Raw genomic sequence first — 19,078 nt, 5'->3', positions numbered from 1 at the left:
GATTAATATATATTCCCATTAGAGTAAATATAAATCATAATAAATTAGGTAATATAACCATAATAAACCTGCTGTATCCAGTATGTAACATACTAAATCAAAATTAGCAATTACTAATTGAAATTATATCCCCTAGTATAGCGTTATATAAATCAAAGACATTTCTCTAAAATCCATGCATCATTCAGAAGATTAATCCTCCAGCAACTGTAAATGTTTTTCCACTACATTCATTTGGCTAAGCTGGATAATGGTAATAGCCTGGAGGTTAAATACACAACGCTGTGTTAGAGCTGACAGGGTGGGTACTGCCACGTGTGTCCTTAATGCCCATCACATTGTACCAGTCATGGAGCCCTGGGGATGGTCAGTGCACTGCACCCACCAGCTCCTGGGAGCTGGGCTTCCTCAGCTCTTGGAATTAAGGAGATATTGTCTCTACAACATACTTGGAAGTCATTTACTCTCTGCCTCGGACACAAAATACGGAGTCACAAAAAACCACATGCTCATTTGAAAGGAACATCGGTGGTTCGGACGTTCTCAAACCCACTGGTGCTTTTCCCTTCCTTACTTCCCGCTTGAAACTCTGAAGGTTTGAAAGGGGTGTTTTGAATTTCGCTCTCCAACATCCCAGAGAGTACATGGGAGCACCAACAGGAACTGCTCTCCCATGAGCAGGCAGGACAGTGACTGGATTAACACTGCAGTGACCCAACAGCCTTGCATGGACAACATCAGGCCTGAGTGAGGGGATCCTGCCAGGGTCCAATGGAGTGTATGTGGAGAGAAATACCCTTTATGAATGATTTTGGAGTGCATTTCTGTGCATTTCTGTAGGCATCACCACTGGCCTGTCAACGAGCACCTGGAGAAGCCCCACTTTGCAGGCAGTGCCATGGGGAGAAATGCTGATTGCTCTGGGGTGAGGAAAGGGTGAGAAGAAGCAGGCGAGACAGCCTGAGCTCCCTTCACGTGCAGCAGCTTCACAAAACGTCCTCACCATGCACAGAAAACCAATTGGAGGTTACACAAACCTCTCGTGCTTACTCTGCGTTTTCCAAGTAGAAGACTGGGCACGAGTCCAAACACATAATCTGAGTGAGGGCATGTCACAACAAATAGGAAAGGGATAATTAGAATTTTATGAAGTGGCTCTCTATAATGCTACCTGCTGTTTACTTACCAACAATTTTAAATTTAGCAACTGATGCATTTTTAATACCAATTTTAAAAAAAAACATATTTGCTCATATTTGCTCTTAGTTATGTGGTTTTTTTTTAAAATAACCCTGTTTCCCCAGTGGGACTGATGTGTGTGCACGTGTGTGTGTCTGCTCATAAAATGGTACTGAAATGTGTGAGAGCACAGGGATGTGGCTTAGCAGACAATAACTCTCGATTTCATTGTTTCAAGTGTCGTGTTTTTTTCTAAAAGTCAAGGAAAGTGCAGTTCACTGAAGACAACAACAGTGAGAGAACCATTCCTTGGCCTTCTAGCAGTCTGGGGGAAGATACACATAAGAGGTAAACCTAAAAGCAACATGAGATGGAATGTTTTCTTCATTGTCCTTCACCACAGTTGAGTAACTTTGCTAGCTAGAGTGGTTGTTTCTTTTACCCCAGGCAGGACTATTTCAGTGGTATCTAACACCTCTGCATCGTGTCCAACAACACAGTCATTTGATGTATCTTTGGGGAAAAAAGGTCCACTGCATGGATATTCTTATCCATAGGCAAATCTGAGAGTATTAATCTACCCACAGCCTAAATTACACCCACACAAAGATTTATTTTAAAAGCAAACACACAGAATGTAGCTCAGCATTAAGTATTTTTATCCTCTTAATAAAGCCCCTGAAACCTGAAGCAAAAGAAAAGCAATGTATACAAGCAAGTAGTCATCTGATAATTTCTCTCCATAAAATCAGAAATTCAAGATTTCAAATCCTTTACTGCTTAGTTACTTTTAACCCAATTCACATAATTCAAGCATCTTCTTTTCTGCATAAGTAGTCAAACCCAACCAGATAGCTAATTGCTTTCCCAAGCTGTGGTCCTTATGACTTGTGCACATACAGGTAACCCCATTAGGCATCATCAAGGTCCAGGCTGTGCATGGAAAAGGTCACATGTTGAAATGCTGAGCTGCAGGATTCTGAAAAATCTGAAAGTATTGCTTTGTGGTGCTCGTGATTAATGTGTGTAATAGGTTTTCACAATGTGGACAGGGTGAATGGTGAAATGGATTCAGGTCTTTCTATTTTCTTTTCAGCGTGTTATTATCTAGAGAAAAAAACACTAATTACTAGAAGCTAATAGCTAGTGTGTTACTTACCCTCTTAATTAGTACCCTAATTATTAAGTGTGGTGACAACCACTAGTTAAAATGTATTTGCTTTTTAAGACTTTGTTTATCTGTCTTCCCACTCCCTCTTTTTAATGACACTGACACCAGCAGAGTTGCTGGAGAGGGAATACCAATAATTTCCCCCCGGGAAATGAGTCATTTTGAATCTCCTGAACACTGTTATGATTTTCATTCTGTTGTAAAATGCTTTTCACCTTTGAACTGTTGGCGTGTGTTAGATTTTGTTATTAAAGTGCTAACATTTGAAATTGTGAGGATGAACTCAGGGGAGTAGAAAAGGTCACCTCAGCAGCACAAGAGCTCACTGAATGTCTGCCATCTGGGAGGCTGGAAGGCTTCAGCTGTCCATCCCTAAACCCTGAAGCATTCAGTGAAGTATTGCTCATCACGTCTGTCTAAAGTCATGATGTCATGTTGGGATGGACTTTGTGCAGCCCCATGGATAATCTCCCACTCTCCATCCTTTGGAGCAGGAGGATGTGATATCTGGGGGCTGCCATCCCGTGTGCCTGCACTGAGCCCAACACCCACTGCAAGAGGAGGTGTCTGTCCAAAGTTCATCCGTGGTCAAGTGAAATGTCAAGCAACTACATGTGGATTCTTAATAAAATAGCTGCTTAAGTAGAAAATTAAGCATAAATACCTGCCAAAAATCCTGTATTGAGGTGATTGGTATATATGGGCCACTGCCAGAAGTTGTAATAGTACAGCCTTTTTATGGAGTCTTATTAACTTTTTCCAGGGAGCAGCACATTGTAAGTGACTGAAGCTGGTGATTTAAGATGCGTGGCAGAGGGAAAGAAAGATCTCTTGATTACAGAGCAGAGCATATGGCCATGCTTGAGTTGGATATGCTGTAGCACACCAGAAAAAGTACTTTGTTAGCTGTAAAACCTGATGGAAGGAGCGAGACACCCCTGCTCTTTCTGCCCTTGGTTCTTGGCGGTTTGGATTACAAAATACTTAAAGGATGTGGATTAGAAAAGATGTGTTAACTGTATGTACAGTTACTGTTTCTGTGGCCTCATTAGCATGCAGGATGCTTCACACTGATTTGACATTGTTTCTGCCCTGAGGAGCTTGAAATCTGAAGGCAAAACCCTGTGACCACCTGAAATCTGAACATTTCAAGGAAAGCTCTGAAGAAAGGATTCATGAGGCTGTGAACGAATACGTTTTAGTTGCCATGTCAGAAGCAGGGAGCAGGCGGGGAGGCAGAGGTAAACAACTGGAGCGGAGGAGAAAAATAGCGAGAGAGTTCTAATTGTTGTCAGTTTGATTCCAGCCTTGTTCACCCCGACAGACTTGGCTGCCTCCTTGTCAGTGGAGGCTTTTCTGATTTACACTGCTCTAAGTGAGAACATCTTCGTGCTTTTATCCAACACAGCTGCTGCTGGAGTGGTGTTAACCCTTCGGTCCTTTTGCCTTGTTCAGTCTTTATGGGTGTGCAAGGAGGAGGTGACAGCAGCACAGCCAGGGCCAGGTCCTTCTCCATGCAGGGACCCACTTGGAAGAGCTGCAGGGGTTGATCTGTACTCCTGCAGACAAGGCAGCTTCCTGCAGCTGATCTCAGGTTTTCTTGCAAAGTGACGACCTTCCCCATAGGCATCGTTTCCATTGTGCCTTTCTGGTCGTAGTCCTTTTGGTCCATCAGGTCATGTTTGTGCCACATGTTGCACATTCCCGTGTTGTGTAGACATACCCTCCACTCAGCCAGGGAAAACAACCACCTCAGGATAAAGCCAGTGTGCACTGGGAGATAAAGAAAGCACTGGGAACGAGTAGAACGTGCTCGATGCTTTCCTGGGAATAGCAGTGGCCACAGAAGTGTAGTCAGGGTAAGAGGCAAAGGGAGCTTTTTTGGTCTGTGACCTGGTGGTCTAGAAAACAAAGAAAACCCCAATCTAGTTTGTTAATTAGGCAGAAAATTCTCCGAGGCAGTGAATAAATGCCCGGGCTGGGCTGGAGGCACCCCGTGGAGCCGGCACACGCCTCTCTGGCTCGCAGCTGAGCCTCCTCCCTGCAGCGCTCGGTGCCATCCCGCTGCTGTGCCCAGCGCTTCTGAGCCACACAGAGCACTGGGCTTGGGCTGTGACAGGAGTGCAGGTTGTCTGTCACACGACTGAAAAGCCTTTTCTCTTGTTCCCTTCTGATTTTAGATGTAAGCTTCATTACTGGCAGTAGAAAATGTTTGGTTTCCTCGAAAGACACTCAGCCCGAGGCGGGTGGGGGTTTCTGCGTAAGAATAAATATGACCAGCCCTTTCCTACCCCCCCTTCTTGGCAGGACTGCAAGAGTCAAAAGGCTTTAAAAGCAGCTCCCCTTTCTGTGCTGGTTTATAAATGTCTTTGTAGCTACACTAATAGCAGAGCTTGTCCTTTTCATTTTTCCTTTTCTTTTTTTTTTCAGGTCTGTTCTGCCAGAGAGGTGCTGCAGCAGGACGTGGAGAGGAAGGAAAACTCCTTCTGTTGAGGTTTTGACACGTGCTGTCAAGATCCCACCAGTTAGATGGGACCCAGCTCCCTGAGCACTGGTCACTTGAGGCTCACCAGGACTCAGCAGAGTGTTCTGTAGGGTTACCTGTCCCACTGCCAGGTAAAAGCCACTTTTCCATCTCAGCTGAGACTGGGGTGTCATGGTGTCTCCCACATCTCTCCATTATTTGCTCTTACAGGCTTTCCCAGTCCTGCCTACAGCAGTCAAGCTTTAGCTTTCCAGTCTGTTTTTTTGTATCCATGCAAGTGTTTCTGTGCAGTGATCAGGGAAGCTTTCAGCACAAATTATTTATTATCATAGTAATAACACTCTAATATAACACTTCCTTAAAACATTATGTATCTTGGTATGAAAATGTGGGATCACTTAACATTAGAAGATGCCTGTTGGTGTTAGAGCATTTCAAAGAAGCTAATGATTACTGGGGTGGGGACAAATAGCACATTGCTCTCTAGTTTTGTGTTAATTTTATGCTTTTTAGCCCCAAAATTGTAAACAACTGTAAGATGTTTGCACACACAGAATTAGATGTGCTGAAGCTGCCACCCAATGTTTCCTTGAGGCTTCTGTGTGACATCTGTCTCTGGGAACATTTGTAGTCACTGTACTGATAAATGGTACATAGGAATATTAGGGACAAAGGGTTCTTCTAGGCTTGATGTGCTCGGAGTGACCTCAAATTTCATAATTATTCACAATAATGGCCCATGGACAGGAGACAGTTTCCCTATTGAAGTGCCAGGAAACTAATTTCTGAAATTGTGCTGCTCTGTGCACACAGGATTCCCTGGGAAGGAGCCTGGATTGGCACAATTCCCATGCACAGGGCTCTTGTCCTCACTGGCCACTGGCAGAACTGAGCTCACAGATATCCATACATTGCACGGGGTTTCTTTCCCTCTGAGCTTTAGAGGTGCAAGGAAATAAAATCATAAAGTTGTTCCAGCAGCAGGGGTCCAGTGAATGGGTAATTGTCACACAATGTAAAGGTGTTCGAAAAGGTGGAGGAAAAAGTAACCTAAATGTTCCTCCTTTTACTGGGAAAATGTGTTCTTATTTATGAATAATTTTTGCTGTTGAAGGAAAGTGTAAGACACAATCAGAGAGACCATAAAAATGAAATGTATAAAGAGTTATTTACATTATATTGGAGAAGAAGGATCACTGGCAGGGAGAATGCTGGTTTATTTAAATAAAAAAATGGAGTTACTCAGAGTTGCACACTTAGATTAACTGCTGTACAAAAACTAGTCCATGATTCTTCCCATAGTAGAAATAGGAATTTTAGTGAGCACTGCTAAGGCTCTGTGTTTGTATCCCCAGACCACACTGGAGTCTGGTGTCTAGCTTCCCACAGTGCTGCTCTGGTGGAACAGCCCTTCTCTTCCCTTCTCCCAGCCCTTTGCAATGCCCACAGTTTCCAGTCACCAACTTTGTAGCCAAGGACTGCTTTATCCATACAGAAATATGCTCCCACTGTACAAACAAAACTCTCCAGTGCTATAAATGCTGCTGTAGAGACCAAGTGGAGCCCTGTGCCTATTTCCTGAAGCCACCCCCACAGCTGGATAAAGCTGCTTGTGTTCCCACTGGCAGGTAAAGGAGTGCAGAGCCTCACAGTTCCTGGATTGTCATGTGCCTTGGGTTGGTCCAGAGGCAGATGCTGTCACTGTCCTTCTTTCTCTTCTTAAAGAACCACCAGTTTCTACAATTTTTAATGAGGTTTGCTAGTAATTGTCAACATCCAAAGGTTCATCACTAGATCCAGACATCACATTATTCCTGTAGATGCTCTTTGGACTGTCAAGCCTGGGGTTACATCTGGGGTGCTCTCTGCTCTCTTCATCCGTTCATTGCTCTCGCTACAGTGCTAGAAGCAAGATATGGAAAGTTCTTTTGCATGTTCCTGGAAGACAAAGTTAGCACAGAAAGGAGCAAAATACCATGTTTCCTTAGTTTTCAAGATGCAGTAGGAGACTGGTGCAGCTGGACTTGTGTAGGTGGATGTTGCACCTGATTTGTAGGACTGGTGATCGGTAAGGAAAGTTTCTTGCATTTGCCGTTTCAGTCTGTCAGTAATGGAGCATGAACAGGCATGAAATGTCATAATCTCAGATTTTTGCACTTCTATATTTTACCATAAAATTGATTGCTTTCTCAGATTTGAGGAATTGGACTGTGCTGAACAGATTAGAGTCTGTTAGCACAGGGCAGCCCTGCCCATCCATTAAACAGAGGAGCACTCAAAAGGGGTTTGTGCTCTTGGAAGTTCTACCCAGAAAAAGATGATTATATCCATAAAGAGCATTTTTTTCATATCGTCCTGTTGACAGAAAAACAGCCCAAATAATGTGATTTTATAGTGTATCAGATTCCTGCCAAGGGACAAGCATTGCTTAAATTCAGCTTGACCTTGCTCTTTCCACTGGGGAAGGGGGTTCTTACCAACATGCAGACTTTGTTAGATGCTTTCTGCTTTTCATGGCAAATGAGTTCCTGAGGAAAAGGTGTTTGACTTGGAGGCTTTTGTTCTAATAAAAATTCCACAGTTTTGGTGAGAGCTGAAGGAAGTTTTATATTCTGACCAAGCAGGACAGAAGTCCAAGGAGCAAATGAGGACTGTGCCTAATGAGACACTGCTTTAGAAATGTACAAAAGATTTGTTTCCCTTGACACTCTGTTCCATTTTCTGTCATGATCAGCTGCTTCCTCAGTCACTGCTTTTATGCCTTCAAGGAGAAATTCCAACTGATGCTCTGGGTTGCTTGCAACACTCTATGTGTGTAACCATGCTTGGTAAAAGAAACTGGGGGAAAAATAAAAGGAAAAGCACTTTTTCTTTCCACATTAAGAAAAGTTCCTCCTTCTGAATGCTGAAATAAATCTCAGCATAACGTAGAGATGAAAGACAATTCTGTGTCCCAACTCTCCTGAGCCATAGGGCTGGTGGTCCTGGATGCCCAGACCACCTCACAGTGAGTGCCTGGATTTTATTCACACAAGAAATAAGACCTTGAGTGGCCCATGTATAAGGCTGAGTGTAACTAAATGTCTGCACAAGGCAAATATGACAGCACAAGCAACTCTTTTTTACCATCACAACCCCCCATGCATAATGCAGAGCTCATGAATAATTGGCACAACGTAATTTGCTCCCAAATTTATGATATTACACAAATTTTTTCACTCCAAAAGCAAACACAGGGGAAGTGCTATCTGTCAGGAATAAGAGGGGACAGGCAGCCACAGGAGCTGGAGATGTGGAGCAGTCCCTCGAGGAAGTGACTCTCGCAGCTCGTGAGCAATGCCCACAATCCAGGGAGAAAAGGAAAGACAGCCAAAGGTTTAAAAATCATCCCCTTTATTACAGCATTACTCAGTGCCTGTAACTTTGGGAAATATTGTTTGGAAAGCTGATTGTTCAAATGGGTGTGGATATGAAATCAAAAAATATGCTGCCCTTGGAGGCAAGGCCATAGTCCTTTATTTCAGTTAGAAGCAAATAAATAGTAACTATTACTCTTCAGCCTTTTGAGTGCTTTTTGTGCTCTTAAATCCATGAATGATTGTGTGGGAGAATAAGGAAGAAAAAGGCAACCTGCTTAAGATAAAAATAAGTTCTGTGAGTTTTCTCTGGTAATTTTGGCCCAATACTACTACTGGGCCTGAAGAAAACAGTCTGATGCTGGAAGAAGTTGAATATGTTGTCAGGGCTTTTTTTACACTCATTATTTTTATTTTTTCTTTTGGCCCTTCTGGATTTGCCTGAGAGCACCTGCTAGTCCCTATGAGCTAGGGGATTTCTCTTCCTTTTTTAAAGCTTGTTCTTTCCAGAGTTAAATGGTTCTGGGTACTTCAGAGACAGAAGTCAGACTTTGCCGTGCGTTGTCCAGAGGATGCAGCCAGAACCACTCCTCCCTCATGAGAGAAACAACCCACGCCAACTCCTATTAAAATACACAGATGATTTCAAATTATTTTGGTGCCAACTTCCATGTGGCACTTTCATATTTCATATTAACTGTCCTACTTAATTTCAGCCCACTTTTCTTCCTCTGTTTGATGCCATTGTTTTCATGTTTGCTGTAACTTCAGCAAAACTGGAACGGGGCACTTCATAAAGTTCCTTAGAGGAACTGTGATAGTAGGATGCACAGGAGAATAGGTCTGGCTGATTTGTATGATTTGAAAAAATGGTGTTGGCTTACAACCTTTGGACATAGCCTTGAAAAAAAATCCTTTGAAAATGAAAACAGAACTTGGGGATTTCAATTTAAATCATCCTGAGAAATCGTATATTCAGTCATCACCACTGAAATGTGAGTCACTTGTTGGCCAAAACATGCAGAAACGTCTGTTCTGTGTTAAAACATAGATTAACCAACCTCAGCTTTGAGAAACTGGGAGGTCTCATCAAGCCTTCCAGATAACACAAGTGGAGATGAGTAATTACAGTGAAACCTGGAAGGCGGAAGCTGAGGCTGCTCTCCATTTTTCCCCACAGGCCATTGCTTTACTTGATAACAAAGGATCCTTTCCAGCATAATCAAACTTTTTAAGTTTTCATTTTTAACATTCAATCCACTTTGAAATTTCTCAAGATGTATTTCAAATTAAATTTGGCTTTGGTATTCTGAGCACAGCATGGCGAGTTCATATACTGTTTAATGTGATTTGCCCACTTCTTTAGTTTGGAGGCTTTTACAGCAATTCCAAATCACTACTGAAAAGTACCAGTATTTACATATATATAGATGAAAATCTGTCTATAATTTTTATTTTTCAGACCTCATTTCAGAACCAAGACATGATGGTAATGTCTGTGAGAGATGGACTCCTGGGTTGCAGAGCCAGGTTGGTGTATTTCTTCCTAATAAATTTCTAACAGTATACATCTTTACTGAGATCTTCAAAAATATCCTTTTCTAGAAGGATAGACAGCAGCTGTCAGGCTGTATTTTAGAAATGCAGTTTTGTATTATATTTACCTTTAGTCAAAAGAGATGCTGTGGGTGGCATCTCTGCCCGTGATCTTTAAGGTCTCTTCCAACCCAAATCGTTCTATGATTCTAATTTGAGCTGACAAAACAGTAGATCTTAATCTCTATGATTTTTTGGGGTCATACAGTTAATTTGTCAATATTCCTACCCAGTTAAGGACAAACTTATATACAGAAAGGAACCATAGGCAGGATCCTTTGTCTTTATTTTTTGGTACCAGTGGGGCATGGATGGGTACACATATAGTTCAGAAAGCAAATCTGTCTGTCCTCTTCCATTTTATAAAATTTCTGCCCATCTGAACTGTTTTTATCTCGGCAAAAATGGGAAAAAAGACAAAAATTTCCCCACTGAGCTTTAAAGACTTCCATTGAAATAACCAGTCCCACTCAGCAGAAAGTTACCCTCAGTGGGTGCGTGCGTTCGAAAGGTTACGAACTAAAATAAAAAAAAAAAGCCAAGTCCTAAATTGGATTGCTGGCAGCAGCTCCTCATGTTTCATTTAAACCAGTTCAGTTAAAATGACTTTCCTTTTTGTTTGCCAGGAGAAACGAGCTGCTTTGTTTAAGTTCATTACCTCTAATATTTTATGAGTAGGTGGGTAGCGAGCTTTGCTCTGTTTTCTATGAACTGAACTCTCTTGTCTGGGAAGTTGCCACTTCACTCCTATTTGGATGCAGAGCACCCACCATTGTGCACAGGCTCTCACAGTTCCTGTTTGTGCCCTCTCCTTAAACTCTGTGCCTGGGTTTGCAGCCTCAGCAGCCATGATGCTTAAATAAGGGGGAAAGGCTTTTTTCTCCCACTTGCTTTTACTCTTTGTTTCTCCATGTTAGGCACAACTGAGATGCTTCTCTCCTAGGTCACAAATAAGGTCAGACTTAAAGCACAAACTTACCTGTGCTTACCTGTCCAGATTCCCCAGTGCCTGTGGAGATGTAGGAGGTGGTGTTAAAGTTGAGTCACCTTTCCTGTTGGACACAATGGACAAAATGCCCAGTGTTGCTCACCTGCATGGACTAATGTGTCCACACAGATGTACCCACAGTGCATAAATATTCTGCATCAGGCTCTGCCCCATTTGTCTTCTGCCTGAGGCTGGCTGGCCATGGTGGGCACCAGGGACGGTGGGATGCCCGTTCACAAGGATTTATTTTACATGAGGACTAAGTCCTTCCCCTGTAGGCAGGTCAGGCTCAGATATTACTAAAGATACATGACTTGTCCCAAATTGTCACTAAATAGTGGCTCTTCTGAGGAATAGAAGAATTTTTGACTCTGCTCCTGGTTTCCTCGACCCCATTTGATTTAACATGGGTGCAGCCACACTGGAGGGGTTGCTGTGGGTCCCTGCAGTGCTGTTCCTGGGTAAGCAGGGTCAGAGGCACTTCACCAGCTCTGTGCCAAGGAATGTTTAGGACACAAAAGGGTTTTGCTGTTATGCAATAATCTCATTTCAGAGCAAGATAATCGAGAAGACAGAGTATCACGAGAAATGATGGGGAGTTAAAGAACAACCTCAGTAAAAAGACTGTGAATAACTTGATGAAGGCACATCAAAGTGCTCTCTTGGGATAAGAAGCAGTCCAGCCTCATCCAGAGGCTGTAAATAATATTGCCCCCAGGGTTCTGCTGCTCAAGCAACAGCACAACACAATTCTTTCTGCAGAGCAGGGGCTCAGTTTGGATGCTGGTATGGCTACAATTTCCAGAAAGTATAAGCACTGCAAAGACACTGGGAACCCGGCAGCTTGGCTTCTTCCTGGTGCCTGCCCAGAGCCCACACAGACTCAGTAACTGCAGCTGCAAAGTACTGCAACTGTGGGCCAGAACAGCCCTAAGTCCTCCCCAGTTTATACAAGAGCCTGTTTCTTCATCTGAAAAACAAAACAAACAAAAAATACAAACCAAACAAGTAAATCTGCTACTTTAAGGGCTATTTCTTCAGTTTTAGCACTCTCTAAAATACTCAGATGGACTTCGAAGGCAGATACATGAAGTTCTCTGTGGGTGAGGATTAAGCCAGCCCAGTTTAATCCTACAAGGAGTAATCAAATGTGGAAACACCCTGCCTGTTGCCCTTGGGGGACTTTCAGTGAGCAGCAGTGTTCAGAGCAGGCTTTGTTGTTGGCTGGAGCCACCTCTGAGCTGGTTTCCAAATAGCAGTGCAATTGTTGATGCAATCCTGCCTATTAACTTTTTATTTTATGTTCTGTATATTTTTATTACAGAAGACAATAGGCAGAGCAGTGTGCTTGGTTAATCAGGTTTATTTATATCCAGACCTTGTGTTTCCATTATAACTGGAACACACAGAGTAACGAACAGGGATCTCTTGGTTTTTTTAGAGAGAAAATACCAGGTGCTTAAGGCAAGCTGTTAGGGGACATGGTGAGCAAGTTTGATTTTAGAAATGGCACTCTGTGGTGCCTGGAAATTGAAAACATCCCTTCCAGGTACCTGTTTCAGCTTTTGGAAATGATGGTCACCCAAAAGTTTTGACCCAAGTTTCACACAGAAGGCAAAATGAGTAACAGTAACTAAATGAAAATGAAAAATGAATTTCTTTTTCTCCCTGGAGAAGAGATTCATTCTGCTGGAGCTGGATAACACTTGGAAGCTCACAGAGCTCCTTTTCATTAGAGAAATGAAAGCCTCATCATCCCTAGAGCTCTTAATTAGGCACCTTTTGCCATTCACACAAATCTGTGTCTCTGCTGTCAAGTCCTATTTGTTTTAAAAATTGATTCATTCATTTCAGCTCTTTTGTTGGGCAGCAGAAATGGATAGACCAAATGAATCCAAACACTTTGTGAATCGTGAGGGGTTTAATATAATCAGCGTGGCCACGCCAAGCTCAGAGAACAAGTGTACGCCGAGGCTTTGGTGCAAAATGCTCACAGAGCAATAACAAAAACCATGTTCAAAGCAGAGAGGGCTACAGAGGACAGAAAAAAAAAGCACATATGGAGTATTAGCTCCCTGCAGACCTGTATGGCACTCTTTCATTTCTGGGGGCTATTAATCTGCAGGAATTACATATCAGTTAGGTTGGAAGGGTCAAAATGAAAGCGCTCAGTTTTAAAAATACTTTGGCTGAGTGTTTTTAGTGCAGGTTTTCTGATGAGGAGTGGTTTAAATGTTTTATTTAAAGGAGATGGCAGCTCTTTTTTCACCACTTTCTGAAAAATAGCATCTTCTAGGTATTGAATATAAATTTATACTGAGATCAGCTGTGTTTGAAAGCCTTCCTTTGAAGCACTTCTCCATATGATAACATTCAATGTCTGTTTACAGGGAGGTTTTTATTTCATGCAGGAAACACTTGCTTTTGTGCAAACATGTAAATATATATATATATATGAATGGGTCTATTTGCATATGAATGTTTTCTCTTCATTGTTTTCTTGTTTTAAAAATCTCAGCCAGCGTTGAAACAGGAAAAAAACCAATAACCATCACTGGTGGGACCTGCACAAAGGGTCGGGGACGCACGACTAGAGCTCATCTGTGAAGCCAAGCAAAGCTGATGTGAGTCCCACCACCCAGGAGGCTGAGCCTTCCAAGTGGCTAGTTGCTGCTTTCCAGGCTGAGAAGAGTCTCCAGTTATCTCCATTTTCAGGTTTGGATGATCTTTTCAAGTGGTAGCACTAAATATACAGAAGGGTTTTTTTTTTTCTAGAATTTTGTACAAGTAGTCTAGGTGTGTCTGGAACTTATCTTTTAAGTTTAAAGCTGCTCTGAAGTTGTTCTTTGCATGGATAGAGGGGCAAATGGACTGTTATTAATCAGTGTGCTGCATTCTGAAAGGGGGATACAGGGAAAGGTAAGTATTTAGCTTGTATGGAGACTCTATGATCTGGGGAGAAAGAGTTTTAGATAAAGACCAACATGATTAGAGGAAAAGAATAAAGATCATTGATTGGAAGTCTTATAGGAGTCGTTTTCACATTGATTATCTGATTTTCTTTCCAGTATGTACATCTTTCTCTTTAAAAGTGGTATCAGTTTGAGTCATTGTTTACTGTGTTTTGTGGTTGCTCAGATGAGCTGTGCTGTGAGAAAGCCCCAAAGCCTTTGCTCACATGCACATAGAGGAATATAGACCATGTGTTAGATGCAGGATGTGTCCCTGCAAGCTCTCATCAGCCAAATTGTGCCCACACTGGTGTCTCAGCTGTCAGTTTGGAGTTTTATTAATTTTTTTTCTCGACCTCTTGGAGAAGTTATCAACAAAAGTAGCAGTGTATTAGAAATAGCTCAAAAAATTTAAAAAATCCTCGCCTCTTGTGTTGCTGTGCCTACGTGTTGTTGCTGGTGGTTTTACAAGAGATCCAACACAAATACCTTTATTTAGCTGAATACATTATGGTTTGCTTTTTGGTTCCTTCTTTTTCAAAGATAAGCAAGTCTTACTCCTATTTTATTGATTGAAAGTTGAAATCTCCATAACCACACTGAGAGTCTTGCTGACAAAGCAGTGTAAGCAAATTGTCTTAGAGCTACTCACTTCCCAGAGGATGGAATCGAAAAGGATTTATGAAAGGGCTTCACACAAGAAGAAGCTTTGCTCTTTCTCATGTGTGGACAGTGCTCTCAGTGCCCAGCTCAGATTGCTGAGGCAGTTTGATCATGGCCACTGTCAGCAAGGCCTCCTCAATTGCAGCATTTTATATACACTCTTTTGCCCAAGGTTATAAATGTGCCTGCAGTCTGTATTTTGCTTATAAACATGAGAGATGATCCATGCACATATTCTGCATTTGCAGCACAAGTTCTTTTGAATAATGGCAGCAAAAGCATTAAGCATCAAGGTCTGATGGATCTATGTAAAACCCAGCAGAGACACCCTTAAGGCTCTAACTTACTTAATTTGCACTGTAAAAATATCCTAGGGTCTCCACCTGCAAAAATTCAGAGTGAAACTCTACTCAGAGAAGCAGTTTCATGTGGTAGTGTAACAGGGCCAGGCATCTGGTGGTGTCAAAGTGAAAATGTGACATGTTGTGTTTAGCCAGACCTGAGATGAATTTTGAATGTTGCCCAAGCTTGGAAAGTTTTACATGGTTTGGGAGGAGGATGAGCTGCTGAACTGCTCATCTTAGCTCCAGCAGCCACTGCAGATCTCACATATGTGTTGAGCAACACAGGATTAACAAAACTCAGGCCTGATAGAATTCACTGGGGGAGAATATGATGCACCTTGCAAAGCCTGAACTGTTCCTCTCTTGTTTGTATCTGGGTGTTGGATGGCTCCAGCAAACCACTGAGTAGCTGGCAAACCAGTATGAAAATCTGGTGTGGCAGCTCTTTGCTTTGCCAGCAGGTTTGTTTAACCCCTAACACATACACCCCAGGAAAGGTGCAGACTCTGGCCAGGGCTTCAGTTTCTAAATTTTAATCAAATGTTCCATATTTATCTCAAAGCTGTGTTTCAGTCACAGTACATCACTATTTGGAGCTATGTTTTTAGGCTTCCATCTGAAATCAGGACATTCAGGTTGACTCTGTCCCTGCAGAGCCAATACCTCTACATGTTCCTTTGCTGTGACAGAGGGGGAGGTTACAAGCCTACATTTACATCTTCCCAGTTCACTCAGCTCCAGTAATTACTGACAGGTCTAATGTGTGGCTGTATTTCAGTGGGGGACAGTATCAAAGACCCCAAAAACTTCTGTAAATGTGTAGGGTTTTTATCTCACGGAAGTCACAGAATCAATTAGGTTGGAAAAGACCTCTGAGATTGTGAAGTCCAACCTATGACCAAGCACCACCATGTCAACTAGACCAGTCAGTGATTTGTGAAACCAGCTGGAGCTTTGCTGACAGATATCAAATATTTTTACATTCTAAACCCAGCTACAAATAAAATTGGTAGCATTCAATTAACCAAGTGAGCAGAAAGGAAAATGTGTTAGGGAAGGGAAAACAAATGCTTCCTTTACATAACAATAGAACTTTAAAGAGAAGAAAGCAATCTGACAGTATGGAACACCTCTCAGTATTGCCTGCCCAGGACATAATGCATAATAATGCAGGACTGAGTAATGTCACGTGAGAGATGTGATGTGGTGGGAGATGCAAAGGATGAATTAGTCACAGTGTTCTTTGCTAAGTGAGTCAAATAAAAGACTATGTGAGAGGCACAGTCAGAGGAAGGAAGTTATTGCCAGTCCTGGGTACTGAAACTGAGGGGGTTTACATTTTTAAAAGTTTCATACATTACAGCCTTCTGAAAGATTCATTGGTTTAGGGATCCTAAACCAACAAACAACCCAGTGCTAAAAGACAGCCCGGGTGAGGGACAGGTACAGTCTGAGACCCTGCAGCTGTGGGAATGTGACCACGAGATATTGATTTTGTCCTGAAATGAGTTGGATCCACTACCATATTCATTACTGCTGTAAAACAGAGCCTGAAAATGCCTGTGTTTGGAAGAAGCAATTCTGTGCTGAATTTCCCTGGCAAACTCCATCACTGACTCTGAGAGAGGAGAAGTTGCTGAACTCGCACATGTAGGGAAGGACAGTGAATTACAGAGGTTTGCAGGCTCATGTGGAGAGAAAATTGCAGGATTCATAAAGCAGTAGCTGGAGGAAGTGTGTACAGATGCTTCAGAGACCTCTTGTGCAAACAGACACCACCTTAACTCACAGATTTAGAAGCACAATTAACTTTGTTCTTCAGCACTGGTTCTCTTAACTACTTCACTGCCACTACAAATGCTACTGAAACACCCTCTGGGATGACTGTTTTTGTAGAATTGCGTTTATGATAAGTAGTGTCTTCCCCCAAACTAATCACCTTCTTCAGCAACTCTCACTGGATTTAGTGGCTGGGCCTTGGTGCTGTGTTCATTTTTAACTTCCAGTATCTGAGAACTTATTGTTTTCCTAATATTTCATTCTAGACATAAAGGGTAGTACCTAACAGACCTGACCATATGCACTTGGTTTTACCCCTTTGCTTTTCAATTTAGAAACAGCTGAATCTAGATGGGCTTTATTGCAGCACAAAATACCTGATTCAGCAGGTGGAACATCACATTGTGCCATCCTCCAGAGCTGAAGTTTCCTGAATTCATTTTGAAGTTTATAAAAGATGATGAGAAAATTAGGGGATGTGATGATCCATGGGTTTATCCACCCTAAAGCATCACAGCACTGCCTGGTATCAAAATGTGACTCAGAACTTGTGATCACCACCACATCGAGTATCAGTGTGGTCAGTGTTACACACCATAAAGCAGTCAGGTTCACTCAGAGAGCTTATAACATGTTTGCTTTTTATGTAGTTCATGCAGAATTCATTATATTTCAGAGGATTTTATACTAGTTAAATAAATATATTTGACTTCGTAGAAGATAACTCCCATATATTTTTAGAAGTTCCTTTGTATGTTAGTGACGTTCACATATCCACCACAGCCTTGCCAACCTATCTCAGTCTTATTTCCCTGTCACCCAGGTGCTGTGGGCTATTACTGTATAAATAGATTCTTCCTCACTTCTTTTCTTCCTTCCTTTCTTTCCTTTTATTTTTGTAATTATCTGATCATTTTCCCTGGAGGTGAACACAGGCCCCTGTGCTTCCCCTGCAGAAAATGAACTTCATTAAGCATGTGCTGTGTGTACCTATGGAAGCCCCTGGAACAGACCACCCTTATGAGGCAATCTCTCATCAAGAAAGTTCTGTCAGCAGGATCTCCAGATCCCATTAGCAAACCTCTCTGGAGTAGGGCACTTAAATAACCAGCTCTGGACGTGCCTGTTTGTGAAAGCTTTCCAAAGGGCACAGTCCACTGAAAGCACTTCTCTGCTCTGCACAGAAAGCTGCCCTAACTAGGGCTGTGCTGCACAATGTCCTGGGTGAGCTTGGCAAAAGGGGTGTTCTGAGGAGAATCGTTTCTAAACTGCTGGGTTTTGAAGTTTGCTTAGAGACCTACTCAGCTGTATTGCCTCAGTTCCCTCCTGGAGCTACTGCACTGCAAATGCCAGGAGTGCCTGCACAAAGGCCCTGAGGCTGCTGATCACTCCGGGTGCAAACCCTGCCTGGAAGCTGGGCTTGGTCCTGGGGGCTTCTCGTGCCATAGTTCAGCCATGCAGGATCTTGGGGCTGCTTGTGCTGTGGGGCTTTCACCAGCTCACCCCCTGCCTCCTCCAAGCCCTGTTTGAGTCTGTCCTTGCACGAAGAGCTGCTCTGAAGTGTCTCTTCTGTACATACAGGGTCTTCTAAAGCTCAGCAATGGCAGCAGAGCACCAGGCTTCTTCCAAGCTGAGCAGTGGGTGATGAAAGCACACAATATAGGGGCTGCTGTAAGCAAGTGTCTGAAGAACAGGCTGAGGAGGTGGTAGAGATGAGTCAGATGTGCAGCAGGCTGAACATGCCCTTTGCTTTTGTCAATAAGAAAGGTTGTGGCACTCTGAATGCATCTTTTAATTTTCTGAACGTGCTTTTGATTTGTCCAACCTAAATCAGGGAGCTGGGTGAGCCAGGCTGGGTGGGCATTCTCAGAAGGAAGAGGCAGTTGTGTTCAAGCTCTTCCCCTGACCTGAATTCCTGCTCGAGAAACAAACCAGTTTCTTAGCTGAAAAGTAAATGTCAAAAGATACTAGAATTAAATTATTTCTTATTTCCACCTATCACAGAAAATTAAGTGAGAGGGATTAAGTGGATAAATGTATCAAGTAAACCAGCAGTGAAAACAATATACTCCCTTTCTACAACTGTAAACAATTACTACTGTGTGATTTGGAAACTGTCAATTAGCCCTAACCACAGTGAATCAGAGCTGCTTTCTGGGGTAATGAAAATAGAGCATCTCCCCGTCACATCAGTATAGATTGCATTAACCTTAATGACTCCTGTAAGGCTAAACCTTGTCTTGCCAGGCAGATTGAACACTGTGCCTTGTAAGCTTTGCCTTTAACTTATCTTTGTAAAACTTCCATTGATTCTACTCTAATTTAAACTAGAAATACAGAAATTGTCAGGTCTGAACAGACCACTGGTGCAACTAATTTGATTTTTTGTTGCTAACTGTAACCAGTGATGGATAGACTCAGGGAAGAGAAGAATGATTCATTCCCTGTCCCCTCCCCCTTTCTCTTTCCACTTGTACCCTTTCCCTGATTTGTTTAATTAAGTGTGATGTGATTTCTTTACCCCCAGTTGATGACAAGTTTGTGTACCGAAATGGAAATATTAGCA

The 19,078-nt window shown here is 42.5% G+C and overlaps 1 protein-coding gene across 1 annotated transcript in view; it reads left to right on the top strand.

Moving 5' to 3' along the window:
- Positions 1–19,078, top strand: part of SFMBT1 (Scm like with four mbt domains 1) — a 155,936-nt gene that overhangs the window by 30,388 nt on the left and 106,470 nt on the right. The window contains exons 5-8 of the mRNA XM_039379144.1: positions 1,439–1,527; positions 4,781–4,966; positions 9,654–9,721; positions 13,294–13,490. The gene's annotated coding sequence lies outside the window, so the exon portion shown is untranslated. The remainder of the gene's footprint in view (positions 1–1,438; positions 1,528–4,780; positions 4,967–9,653; positions 9,722–13,293; positions 13,491–19,078) is intronic.

Source organism: Pipra filicauda, unplaced genomic scaffold, assembly GCF_003945595.2.
Source record: "Pipra filicauda isolate LSUMZ 115617 unplaced genomic scaffold, ASM394559v2 scaffold103_size3290846_pilon, whole genome shotgun sequence".
Taxonomy (NCBI): Eukaryota; Metazoa; Chordata; class Aves; order Passeriformes; family Pipridae; genus Pipra; species Pipra filicauda.
Note: the sequence above shows the minus strand (reverse complement) of the source record. Positions and strands in the feature narration are given on the sequence as shown.